Consider the following 12,644-nt stretch of genomic DNA (forward strand, 5'->3'; position numbering starts at 1 on the left):
AACATTACATACAAGCAAAAAGGAAAATATACATGAAAAATGATATATGCATTTGTATCCGTGTTTCATGTGCTGCAATTTGTGCTTACAAACTACTTCATGCTTTTGGTGAGAGATTTGTTTTTTTAAAAAGGGTAGCAAACTGTTATATTCAGTGTCTTGGTGCTTATAAGTACTTGAATCTGGATTTTAGGGCACGGATGTTGAGGCGGGAATCCTAAATAGTGAGCCAAAAAGGTGTTTTATAGGGGCCTGTAACTGGCACAAGTTGCTCAAATGATTTACAGTCGATATAAGTGCTGTTTTACCTATGATGGTTTGTACGTCAAAAATAGTATTGTTGGTCTCACATGAATTGTATAATCCATGTTATCCTGAAATATTCAACATTTTAAGAGAAGGTTTATTAGCAAGCTCATGTTATTTATGTACTTTAAAGGTTAACAATTTAATGGAGCTTTTAAAGTGATAAGCATTTGCCTGCCCTTGTAGTCCTAATCGTATCTTGAGGTAGTAGATATTCGTGTTTAATAGTGAAGTGACATTCGCAATACTTTTGTAAGAGTAGCCAATATCTATCAGGGCATGGCAAGGGACAGAGAAATGAGGACAATAAAGGCAAGAGACAGGTTTGAAAATTAATTGTTAGCATCACATTGTTTATAGCCCACTTCTTAAAGCAAGAACAATGTCTGTACCAAGTAATAGGCAGATTAAGCCTACCTTTCATTAGTAGTAGTCTGTTCCTCCTTGCAGTCTAGTCAAAAGTGGATGAAAGAATGCTTTCAGATTTAAAGGGAAGTGGAAGTGAAATTTTGCAGGTCAGATGTCGTACTTGGGTGTGCTAAAACAGCGTCCATAGTGTAATGGAGCTTCAATAGTAAAAACCTACTGCTGCAAGTTGAAATTGCCTCGGCTAGCTTCATGCACATTATCACTTTAAATAAAACAAGAAAGAAGGATAAAGATAGATAGTCAAGAGGGGCAGGCTTATTCAAGGTTATTTGCCTGGTAATCGTTTGTCAAATATAGCCAAGTCGGGGGCGCAACAAGACCTGTACTTTGGGGGGGGGGGGGGGGGGGGCGGTTCCTAAGACTCCTAGCCAGGGCCCGCCCAAGTGCTGGTGGCGGCCATTACAACAGTCTTTTTTGGTGCTCTCCTCACGCATATCTTCCTTCTCCATGAATTCCCTAACCACCACTTCTCCAACAGTGCACCTCACCTCTCCATAGTCTCTCTCTGACGTATATTTCATTTTTTATAGTGCTGCTCATAGTTCACTCACACTTAGGGTCTGATTCCAATGCTAGTCGGACAGCCTGTCCAAATGCCGTGCTCTGATTCCAACCGCCGAGGCTGGGAAAGCTTCCCCCGCCGTATTACGATGCAACTACTGATACCGCAGAGGTCTCATCATCAGCGGTACCCCGCTCACCGGACATGTCACTGCAAATGGGTACAAATGCACAGGTCATGTGCAGTTGTACACACCTGCATGACACACATGAGGGCATGCCTTGTGAACCATCTACCCCATTGCTGGAGCGTGGCGATATGTGCACAGTCCAGTCAATGGGGATATATGCCACATGAGGACTTACCTGTATTCTGCCGCCCAGAGCACCTCCACTTCGGGTGCAGCTGCTAAGGTGTAGGAGGGACCTGGAGGAAGGGATCCACGCTAGAATCCGCTGTGGAGAAGTGGAATCGTCTGAGTATTCACCCCTTTTCCTTAGTTTCAGACGACTCGAGGCAGGCGGTCGGACCGCTACGGTCAGGTCGTCGGAAACCCACATCATAATCCGGACGGCAGTCAGTTCTCACTGTACTGTCCTCTGACTGCTATTCCTCTCTGATCGCCAACTCGATGGGTAGAGGAAGGCTGATGGAGTCGGTGGTCTGTTAGCAGTTGGTTGGAGTACAGGTTGGATGCTTCGTAATCCAGAGGTCGGACCGACATCTTCCAACTAGACCTTCAGCGGTCTGTCCGCATCTGACAGGGCTGCAGAATGCGGTCCGACCAGCATCGTGATCAGGCCCTCAGTTCTGTGGTCTGCATGGTACACATTTTTTGCAGCAGGCACATTAACCCTCGGTGCTACTTGACAATGAGCCAAAACTGCAACTAGACACATTTCTGAACTCTCACTAGTAGGAACACTAATCACCAGAGTCATCTTGATATTTTTTAGTATTGCCTGAAAACTACCTGATGCACAGGAAATTTCATGTGCTTTTAAACCAAAAATTATTTTCAAAACACAGCACCCCCCACCAAAGTCAACGCCAGGTGTGGCTGCACCAGTCACACTGCCCTAAAGCCAGTCCTGCTTCCGGCAATGGGGCAGGACAAGCATTTATATGAGGAAAAAGATATATGTAAGTTGTGGGGTGTGATACTTCCCCCAAATTTCAGCAAGCAAAACAAGTCAACAGATTTCTTGTAGATGATTTAAAGGAGAGTAGACTTCCCTACTGGCCTTTCCTAGAGTATATCTCATTTTTTTCAAACTTCTTAAGTCAGAAATTACTTTCACGATGCCAAGGCCATAATTGTTTGAAGAGGGAGCCCCTTAGGCCAAGGAGTACATTCAATATGACAGTGCCAGAAATTTACCATGGATACTTCAGCCACAGCCATGGGTACCTCCAAAAATTCCCTCCAGTATACAAGGGTCAGCGTTTTGCCATTGACAACCCCTATAAAATGAGTACTAGAAATCTTATGACAAGAGTTACCTTAAATATCAGTTCGGCCAGGTGTGGTGGCACATGTTCTGTGTCCCTGCCACTGGGTATGACAGGGCTACCGGCTTTCTCAGTTTGACAGTGCGAGTTCCTACAGCCAATAATGGTGTCTTAATAGAAGCATGTCAGGGCCTGCAGATTGCATTAGGTAACACCTCCCATCCATATTCTAATAGTGCTCTTGTCCATAGGCAAGAATTACTTCCAGTATGTCAGACAAGCAACACACTTGCTCTCACAAGACACATACACTGACACAGACACATTTTGTCACACACACATTCTCACTATATCTCTTCATACTCACACACAAACACTCTGCCACTCACACACTTCCTTTAGTCAATCTGCTTTTATTGTGTTAGAAAGGCTTACCATCCTTCTCTATACGTTGATGAAAAATGATAATATATTGCCTTGCCAATGTTTTTTACAAGTATGATGTGAATGAAAAGTACACTTTCTTAAAATAGCTGTACAGAGCTTATATTTGGTTTCAAGTGTGGATCAGGCAGTTACAGTATTGGAAATGAACTAATCCTTGTTTAACACGTAATATCACAGCATCCAACTGATCTTATGAAATGCTTGACTTCTGCTTGACTTCTTCAGCAACCATGGATTTTTTCCAGTAACACTTTGCATTCTTGAGTTTTTAAAACCCAACTTACAATGTAAAAAAAAACCAAAAACTATAACTCCCGGAATGAAGCATTATGGGTAGGCTGTCCGGATTTCGGTTTAAACCGAATCTGACTGACAGTACCCTACCGGATGAAAATCAGCTGACCCGGTTTAAACCGAGTGTCACTGATTTTCATAGTTGACGGGGGAGAGCAGCTGTTGTGGTCTGCCGTCTGTCTGACTGCGGCCGCACCCGAGTACTTCACAGGTCTTTAAAAAGACCATTTACATAACGAGGCTTTGTTCTTCTTTCGCCCCTTCTCAGAGCCCCTGGGGGCGGGGCTGAGCGCAGAAACAGTCTTCGTTGCTTGCAGTTTTGGCCCGTTTCAAGTATACTGCTGTAGCCTGCCAGCCTCGAGCGGAACAGGACACTTCCTTGTTCAATACTGAACAGAACTAGTTGCTGCTGGATGGAGCGTCGGGAAGTGAACCCTTCAAGAAGGGGCCAGTCTAGTAAATGAAGCTTGTGGCTGAGGGTTTACAAGTAGCAGCAGATTTAAATGCATGTTTCTGACAGTGGAGTAAAGGACTGAAAGAAATTTAAAATATCCCACTTTCTGATTCAGTAGCTACATTGACAGCAAGTGCACATAATAAGCAGGGGCGTGGCGATCACTAATGCAGCAGAAGCAGTGGCACCGAGGCCTCGATGGTTCCTGCCTTTCGCTGTCCGAACGGCAGTCAGGGACCGGGGGTTCCCTTGCCGGAACTACTGCGCGTGAGTCGTGACGTGGGTCTTTACGCCACTGGTAACAAATGCGTGTCTGCTTGTAGCACACTCACAATGAGAGCTCGGGGCGCACTGCCCGTAGGCACGCAGTTCCGTGAAAGGGGAGGGCCCGGGCCTTTGTTTGGTAACACACTGGGGAAGTGTAGGGGGACGGGGAATGACAATGGGGGCATGCCACCAACAGCCGTGAGGTGTTCGGAATACACGCTTGAAAGGGATTAGCAATGGATGCCCCTGGAGGAATGCGTGGCATCGGGCAGTGTATACGTAGCAGCAGGGCGCAGACTAACCTATTCACAGCTTTTCCTCAAGTGCTCAAGTTCAAACGGCCGACCTTGTTCCTTAGGATAATGAATATCACAACAAGTGCAGATTGCAGCCACATCAAAGTGTGACAGTGTGTTCATTGTTTAAATAAAATTAGCTTGGCAACAGAAAGACTTCCTAGGTGTCCTTAAGCTTCTTAAGGAAATGCTGACCTCTCCTCACTGTACAGGTCCTATCGAAAGATGTAAATGCATTTCCTGTGCCCACCACGTGGATTTATAAGAGGCACATAGAAATATATCAGGATTGATACGTGACAAGGGCCAAAAATTATTTTCAAAGTTCGACTCTTATTTTGCAGAGCTTCTACTGTATCATTTGAAATTTGACTGAGGGTTCCAACTCACTTTTGCATTGCAATGCATTGAACACAATTACCAAGCTAAGGTCGCTACGGAAGACAAGTTGGTTATTATCTGTATGAGGTAAACTAAAGAAAACCATTTTTGCGGACAAAACAGGGAGGCCCCGCCGAAAAGAGAGCTTGGGCGTGTGCGGGGTTGTCTTTCCAGCGTAGAAAACGTGTGATGCAATTTCTCCGAGGCTCTTGGAAATGGGGTTACAGCCTGCCGGATGCGCCCTCTCTCTCTAGTGAAGAAGAGGATGGCTCGAGTCCCAAAGGACAGGCAGGAGGTGTGATGTGCTATAAAGCTCGACCTACTCATTTCAGCCATGAGCACTGATAGATTCTCACATCGGGACTGGACCAAAAAGTGCTTAAAACTAGAGACAGAGCATACAGAATGAGCTAAAACGTGCAAACTAAAACAATAACGATGAAACTGTTTGTTTGGAAACCACGTTATCTTCCACTAAATATGCATTTAACCATCGGGAAAAATTTATGCATTCCATGTACTGTAAACCTCTGTATCTATAAACCAATGTTATACAGTAAACAATGTGTTCTTTTATAAACCAATCAAAACACATTGTTGACTTTTGCCTAGTGCTCTGACACCTCTCCTCTGTACAGTGCTCTGAAACAGCATTGGGTGGAGTTTGCGATCTATAAAACAATAACTAAGAGGTATATTATCAAGACAGGCGATAAAATTATCGCCGCTTTAGCGGCAGAAAACTGCCGCTAAAACGGCGATAATGGGTTTGATAATATGCTCTATGGAATTCCAATTGAAGCTCAGGTTAGACGTCCTTCACATCTAACATGGGCTTCAATTGGAATTCCATAGAGCATATTATCAAGCCCATTATCGCCGTTTTAGCAGAAGTTTTATGCCGCTAAAGCGGCGATAATTTTATCACCTGTCTTGATAATATGCCCCAAAATAAGGGGCATATCTACAAGGCGGCGATATAAAATTATCGCCGCTTTTGTGGACGGTTTCGGACGAAAAGCGGCGATAATTTTATCGCTATATTAGCAAGGTCACGCTATCGCGTGAAACCTTGCCTTAGCACCTGAATTCCTAACGCCCATCTTTGCATCTCTAATGAGATGCAAAGTGGGCGTTCCTTCCCAGGATAACGGGAGAAATGTCACTAAGGACATTTCTCCTATTATCAAGCCTCACGCAAAGCAGCATAGCGACAAGATAAGTAGCGATAACCTCTGTTATCGCTAATTTCCTTACGTCTGCTTTGAAACTGACTTAGCCATGATATCCTATGTAAGGTGGATATCATGGCTAAGTATGTGAGGCCTTATCAGCAAGCTATCGCCAAACTTCGTGGGATTATCGCTGGGTTTCCAGCGATAATCTCACGTTTGGCAATTAGCGCTAGGATTTTTTATCGCTTTTATTATAAGCGTTGCTAATAGCACGCTATCTCAGCGATAAAAATCCACGCTAGCCGGCGATAATTATCGTAGCGCTTCCATAAACCTTGAAAATAACAGAAGGAGAGGATGTAGTCTAATGATTAGGGCGGTGGACCTCAAATCTGGCGAACGGTGGTCAAAGTCTCGGCAATGACGCTCAACATCCTGTGATTCTGGGCAAATCATGTAATCTACCCGTCCCTAACAAAAATGAATGTGCCCTTGTATAACGCAACAGGTGCTCATGTGAAGCGTTTCAATACCTTCAGGTCGAGTTAGCACTATATAAATCTCAGAGTGGAAAAAAAACAGCAGTGAAAACCAGCCTAGCTTTACTCAGAGCCGTGCCATCATGCTACATGATTTGGGAGGAGTGCCCAAAACCATGAACATTTCACAAAGCTCTCACTTTCTTCAAATGACAACACATTGATTCTAAATGAACTATGAGAACTGCCTGCCTTGCCTACAACGCCCAACACCCCCAGAAATCTCTCATTTCCAAAACGTTCTCTGTGTACCCCGCAGTTCAAGAGGTGTGCCTTGCACAGAGCCACCCTTTTCAGGCAAATTTCAGAAAGTGCTGACTTAACCTTCGAGTTGTAAAAATGTACTTGGACCTCATCTACACTGTACGTACACTCTCTATATGCCATGCATCAATGAAGAAAGCAAGCAATAATAAACGCAAAGCGTTCCATAAACACCGGTAAAACACCGTTTCAGTTGTTTTTTATGGCGCGAAAATGAGTAACCACTGAAAAGCACTGTTTTTTTGAGGTTTTGAAATCACTGGAAAACACTGAAAAAACACCACCAGAATTCACCAAAAATAGAAACTGAAAACAGGAAAGCCTAATTATGGGGAATGGAAAGGCAGGAATAACTGAAGGTTTCACACGATCCTCAATCCATCACCCTACCCCTAAGACTCAGCCCTAGTCTCCCTCCTTGAGCCATCCCACATTCTCAGTCCACTCTCCCATCTTGCACCAGCCCCTCTATTGCAGGTGGAATTAAGTAGGCATCTAAAACTACAGAGAGAGCAGGTATTCTCTGAGTGCCTTTGTAGAAATTCATGAGAGTTGGGTAATTTATATATATATGCAGCGTAAGTGGTGTGAGTATAAGGTGATAAATGTGCCAATATGAGTGTTGGGTGAACTGCATGAATGCAATGTGAGAGGAGGGCCTATGTGAGTGTCGGGTGAAAGGAGTGCTTTCAGAGTGCAGGATGGTGTGAGTGGTGTAAATGCAGGGTGACTGTTGTGCCTGTGTGTGGTGCAGGGTGAGCAGCGAGAGTGAAGTGTGATCTGTGAGAGTGAGTGATGAGTGCATGGTGAGAGGAGTTAGTGCAGAGTGAGCGGTGTATCCCTATGAGTTCCGGCAGACTATTGTCCGTGTGTGCTGGAAGGTTGAACAGAGTGCTTGTATGAATGCAGGCTTAGAGGTTTGTCCATGTGAGTACAGGGTGAGAGGAGAGTGCAGAGTTAGTGGTATGACTCCAGGGTGAGTGCTGTGCTTGTTTGCATGGTGTGAGTGCTGTGCCCATGTGAGTGAAAGGTGAGCTGTTTGAGTGACAGGAGTGCCTATGTGAGTGCACAGTGAGCAATGTGACAGTGTGAGAGTAGAGTGAGAGGAGTGACTGCAGGGTGAGTGATGTGACATATGAGTTTGGGGTCCAGTGAAAGTGCGGAGTGGGAGAAATTAATGCATGGTGAGTGATGTGCTTGTTTGAGTGAGATTGCAGAGTGAGCTTTGAGAGTGGCAGGTGAGTGAAGTGTCACATGAGTGCAGGGTGAGTAGTTTGCTTGTGCAAGTGCAGGGTGAAAAGCGTGAGTGCATAGTGAGTGGTGTGAGTTTAGTGTGATCACTGTGAGTGCAGGGTGAGCATTGTGCTCATGTGACCACAGGGTAAGTGAAGGGACAACGACGTGAGTTCATGGCAAGGGGCATAAGTGCAGCGTGGTCGCTGTGAGTGCAGGGTGAATAGTGTGCTCATGTGAGCACAGGGTAAGAGGTGGATGAACAGTGTGAGTTCAGGGTAACAGTGTAAGTGCAGTGTGATCGCTGTGAGTGTAGGGTAGGGTGAGCGATCAATGTGACAAGTGATTGGAGTGTCAAGTGCGTACATGGTGAGCGGTATACTCGTGTGAGCGCATGGCAGGAGGAGAGTGAATGGCGTGAGCACATGGCAAGCAGTGTGAGTGAAGTGTGATCTCTGTAAGTGCAGGGTGAGCATGAAAGAGAAGGGTGAGTGGTAAGAATGAGGAAGGAGTTGTCTGAATGCAGGATGCATTTCCAGACACCTGGAGTAACTCAGCATTCTATTGACGGCTTTCGTAGGATTTCAGATATAAGTTAAACTGTTGCTATTATGACATCAATCAGGGATGGCGGGTGGAGGAAATAAATAATGTGCTGATCCTGCAACAAACTATCAGTCTCCTGATTAGGGTTGCCAGCTGATCAAATTTATATTGGCACCACCGGTATTATGATGTCCCAACCAGTCCAAAAATAAGCAAAATCACCTAAAGCTGGTATGTTGAGCACTTATTTGTGCATACTTCAAACAACAAATATAAATAGCACTTTTAAATGTGTTCTAGGGCTGCATTAATGATCCATGACTAATCATTAAAGGAAACAAAGACAGAATAGTCATGTTACAAATGAAAACATACTATTTTATTTACAACCCCATTTAGGTGCCGATTCCGATCCTGTAAAATCCGGGTACAAATGGTCGTACGGAGCGGTTTCTCCGTCCGACTCGTACCCGGGAAAAACACCTTACAAACTCGCAAGTACGATTCGCACAGAAATACCATTTCCGTACGAGTCGTAAAAAACACCGACCGGCAAAAAAATACATACAAATCTGATTCTGGACGGCGCATAGGTGACGTCCGGACGGAGTCAGGCAGCGTTTTACGGACCAGCAAGTACGATTCGTGCCGACGTCACTCCGCACGTAGCATTTTTTACGGGAGCCAAAAACTGCCAGGAAAGTGAGGACGACGCGAACAAGGAGCATCGGTAGGCGACGGACAGCGATGGACCACAACCTACGCGTCATCCCGGCCCTGATAGCCTATGACCTCGTGTTCAGAAACCGACGCAGACGCCGCAGAAGGTCAGAACAACCCCCAGGGGCAAAGGGGGAGGGGTGCAAGGGGCAGGAAACATAACCCACACCCCACAAAATACTAATACATCCTGCACATTAATTACCTCCATGGTCTGGTCACTTCGGGGGGCGTGTCCACCAATCCCACGTCCCGCCATAACGGAAGTGGATGTGGACGCGTACCCGTCACCACCACAATGGTGGTACGGGACGTACCCACGCCCCCAGAGCGTGGGTACGGTCCGTACCACCATTGCAGTGGTGATGTAGGGGTACGCGTGTACGGCCCGTACCCACGCCCCCAGAGCATGGGTACGGTCCGTACACGTGTACCCCTACATCACCACTACAATGGTGGTACGGACTGTACCCACGCCCCCCAGAGCGTGGGGACGGGCCGTACCACGCGTACCCCTACGTCACCGCCACAATGGTGGTACGGGCCGTACCACGCGTACCCCGATGTCACCGCCACAATGGTGGTACGGCCCGTACCCACAATCCCCAGAGCGTGGGTACGGGCCGTACCATGCGTACCCCTACGTCACCGCCACAATGGTGGTACGGCCCGTACTCATGCTCTGGGGGGCGTCGGTATGGGCCGTACCACGCGTACCCCTACATCACCGCCACTATGGTGGTATGGCCCGTACCCACGCCCCCAGAGAATGGGTACCACGCGTACCCCTACGTCACCGCCACTATGGTGGTACGGCCCGTACCCACGCCCCCAGAGCGTGGGTACGGTCCGTACACGCGTACCCCTACATCACCACTACAAGGTGGTACGGACCGTACCCACGCCCCCCAGAGCGTGGGTACGGGCCGTACCACCCGTACCCCAACGTCACCGCCACAATGGTGGTACAACCCGTACCCACGCTCCCCAGAGCGTGGGTACGGGCCGTACCACGCGTACCCCTACGTCACCACCACAATGGTGGTACAGCCCGTACCCACGCTCCCCAGAGCGTGGGTACGGGCCGTACCACGTGTACCCCTACAGCCCCATTACATGATGGATACAAGGCGTACACACGCCACGGATGTAGGTGTACGGCTTGGTGCAGCACATCAGCTGTAAATTGGGGGTGGTGTATGCCCAGGACAGCAGTGTACCACAGCAAAGGCGCAAGTGGGTGGGTGGGTGGGTGCAGAGGAATACCAGCAGTGGACAGGGACATGTGAGGGGTGGGTGCATATCACTCCCAGCAGTGGACAGACATATGGGGGTGGGTGCAGAGGACTCCCAGCAGTGGACAGAGACATGGGGGTGGGTGCAGAGGAATACCACCAGTGGACAGGGACATGTGAGGGGTGGGTGCAGAGGACTCCCAGCAGTGGACAGAGACATGGGGGTGGGTGCAAAGGACTCCCAGCAGTGGACAGAGACATGGGGGTGGGTGCAGAGGACTCCCAGCAGTGGAGAGTGAGTCATGTGGACGAGGACTGTGGCTGCGGGCCTGCCTGTGTGCCCCAGACCCAGTGGGTGTGCCTGCTTCCCCCTGAGTGTGCGTGTCAGGAGGTGTGCGCTTGCCCTTACGTGGTGGTGTGCTGCTTCTGTCTGGTGGGGTGCGTGTGTGTGGATGTCTTGGTGTTATTGGGACAGGCATGGGTGTGGGACTTGTGGATGGGGCAGGGGTAGGGGGGGACGCAGCGCTGCAGGTGACTCACTACTGCCGTCAGTGACGAGTCCAGGGACCTCAGCAACATCCGTTGGTCAGACATCGCTGATGACATGCCCTCCATGTACGACACCATCTGGGTCAGCAGTCTGGTGTGGCCATGGAGGACAGTCAGGATCGATGTCTGCCCAACTTGCAACTGCCGCTGAATGTCCACAGACTCGGCAGTGAGGGCAGCAGGGGGGACAGGGGCAGGGGGTGCGGTGCCTGGCACGAAGGAGACACGGTGTGGCCTAGCATGGACAGAGGGGACCCGAGCAAGTGGGAGGGCGGTGATGGGAATGGAGAGGGCGGCGAGAGATGTACTGCTGCTTTCAGCTGTGGGAGCAGCCTCCGCCCCCTCTGGGAGCTCAGCCTCAGACCCGTCTGCCTCGTAGTCAGTGTTGGTACTGGGCAGGTCCTCCGCCTCACTCCCCTCGCCCTCCGTGCCACTAGATTCCACCGACTCCTCAGCAGTGGTGGCACCACTGCTCGATCCCTCCTCCACGTCCGTGCCGGTGTCTCCCTCGGTGTCCTCCGATGATGCTGTGGGCAAGGTGAAGAGACAGGAAAAAATCAGTCACCTGTATACATCTGACATATGAGTCCAAACAAAATAGGCAACAGTGCATATCAGGAAAGGCATCATGAGTAACATCTAGGATACTCCCCACATATGTAAGCCCTGCACTCCCCAGTTGCTTGACCCACCATGCCACTTGGAAACAATGAAAATTAGGACACAACAGCAAATAACTTGAAATCACAAGATCATGAGAAGCTAGTGTCTGGGATCAGTTGAGCACAGCAAGACTATGAAGGCATGCCACCTCTTGTTCACTGTGAAACAAACAGTATTGTCGCACCCAAGGCCAAATACCACATGCCAATGCAGAAGGTGTCCCCACACTCAGAGACCTGTGAGTACTTTTGACGCCCCAAAGAAATACATTGTGACTCCTGGAGAATCACAACCCTTTACACAATGGACATGTCTAGCATGTATGAATGTGGCACTCTGTGAACACAACACACATGTGTCTGTATAGCAGAAGTCACACAAGGAGGTGCACACCAAACTACATGTACACAGTCATTGTCTGAGCTGCCAGACTCATTCAAATCAGCCACTGTTAGGCAGAAATGGCGTATCAGTAAGTACATATACATGGCACCAGGGTGGTCTGGATGACTTGACACTCGTAAGTTGGTATCAGCAACAACCATAGACTAACCCAAATGCTAGCACACTGTGGGAACATGTATATGTATGAACTCCAAACAAGTTTTGTTCAAACTGTGCCTTACTTTAAAATGTGCCAGCGTGTCCCTGGAAAGTGTAAAGGTGTTGTGCACTTCCTTGGGAGACATCTGTCATGCAGGCACATCATTGTCCTTCACAACCAAACAACAAGGTCAAGCATATGAAACATTGATACATGTTGACAGGTGTAGTGAGTGCCAATGGACATTTTCTCTGAGTAACAACTTGAATAATGTCATTTGTCACATGGCTATCCGTCACCTGATCACACAGTTGGCTACACATATGACTTACTGACTGTCATCTGGAG

This window comes from Triturus cristatus, chromosome 1_1, assembly GCF_964204655.1.
Source record: "Triturus cristatus chromosome 1_1, aTriCri1.1, whole genome shotgun sequence".
Taxonomy (NCBI): Eukaryota; Metazoa; Chordata; class Amphibia; order Caudata; family Salamandridae; genus Triturus; species Triturus cristatus.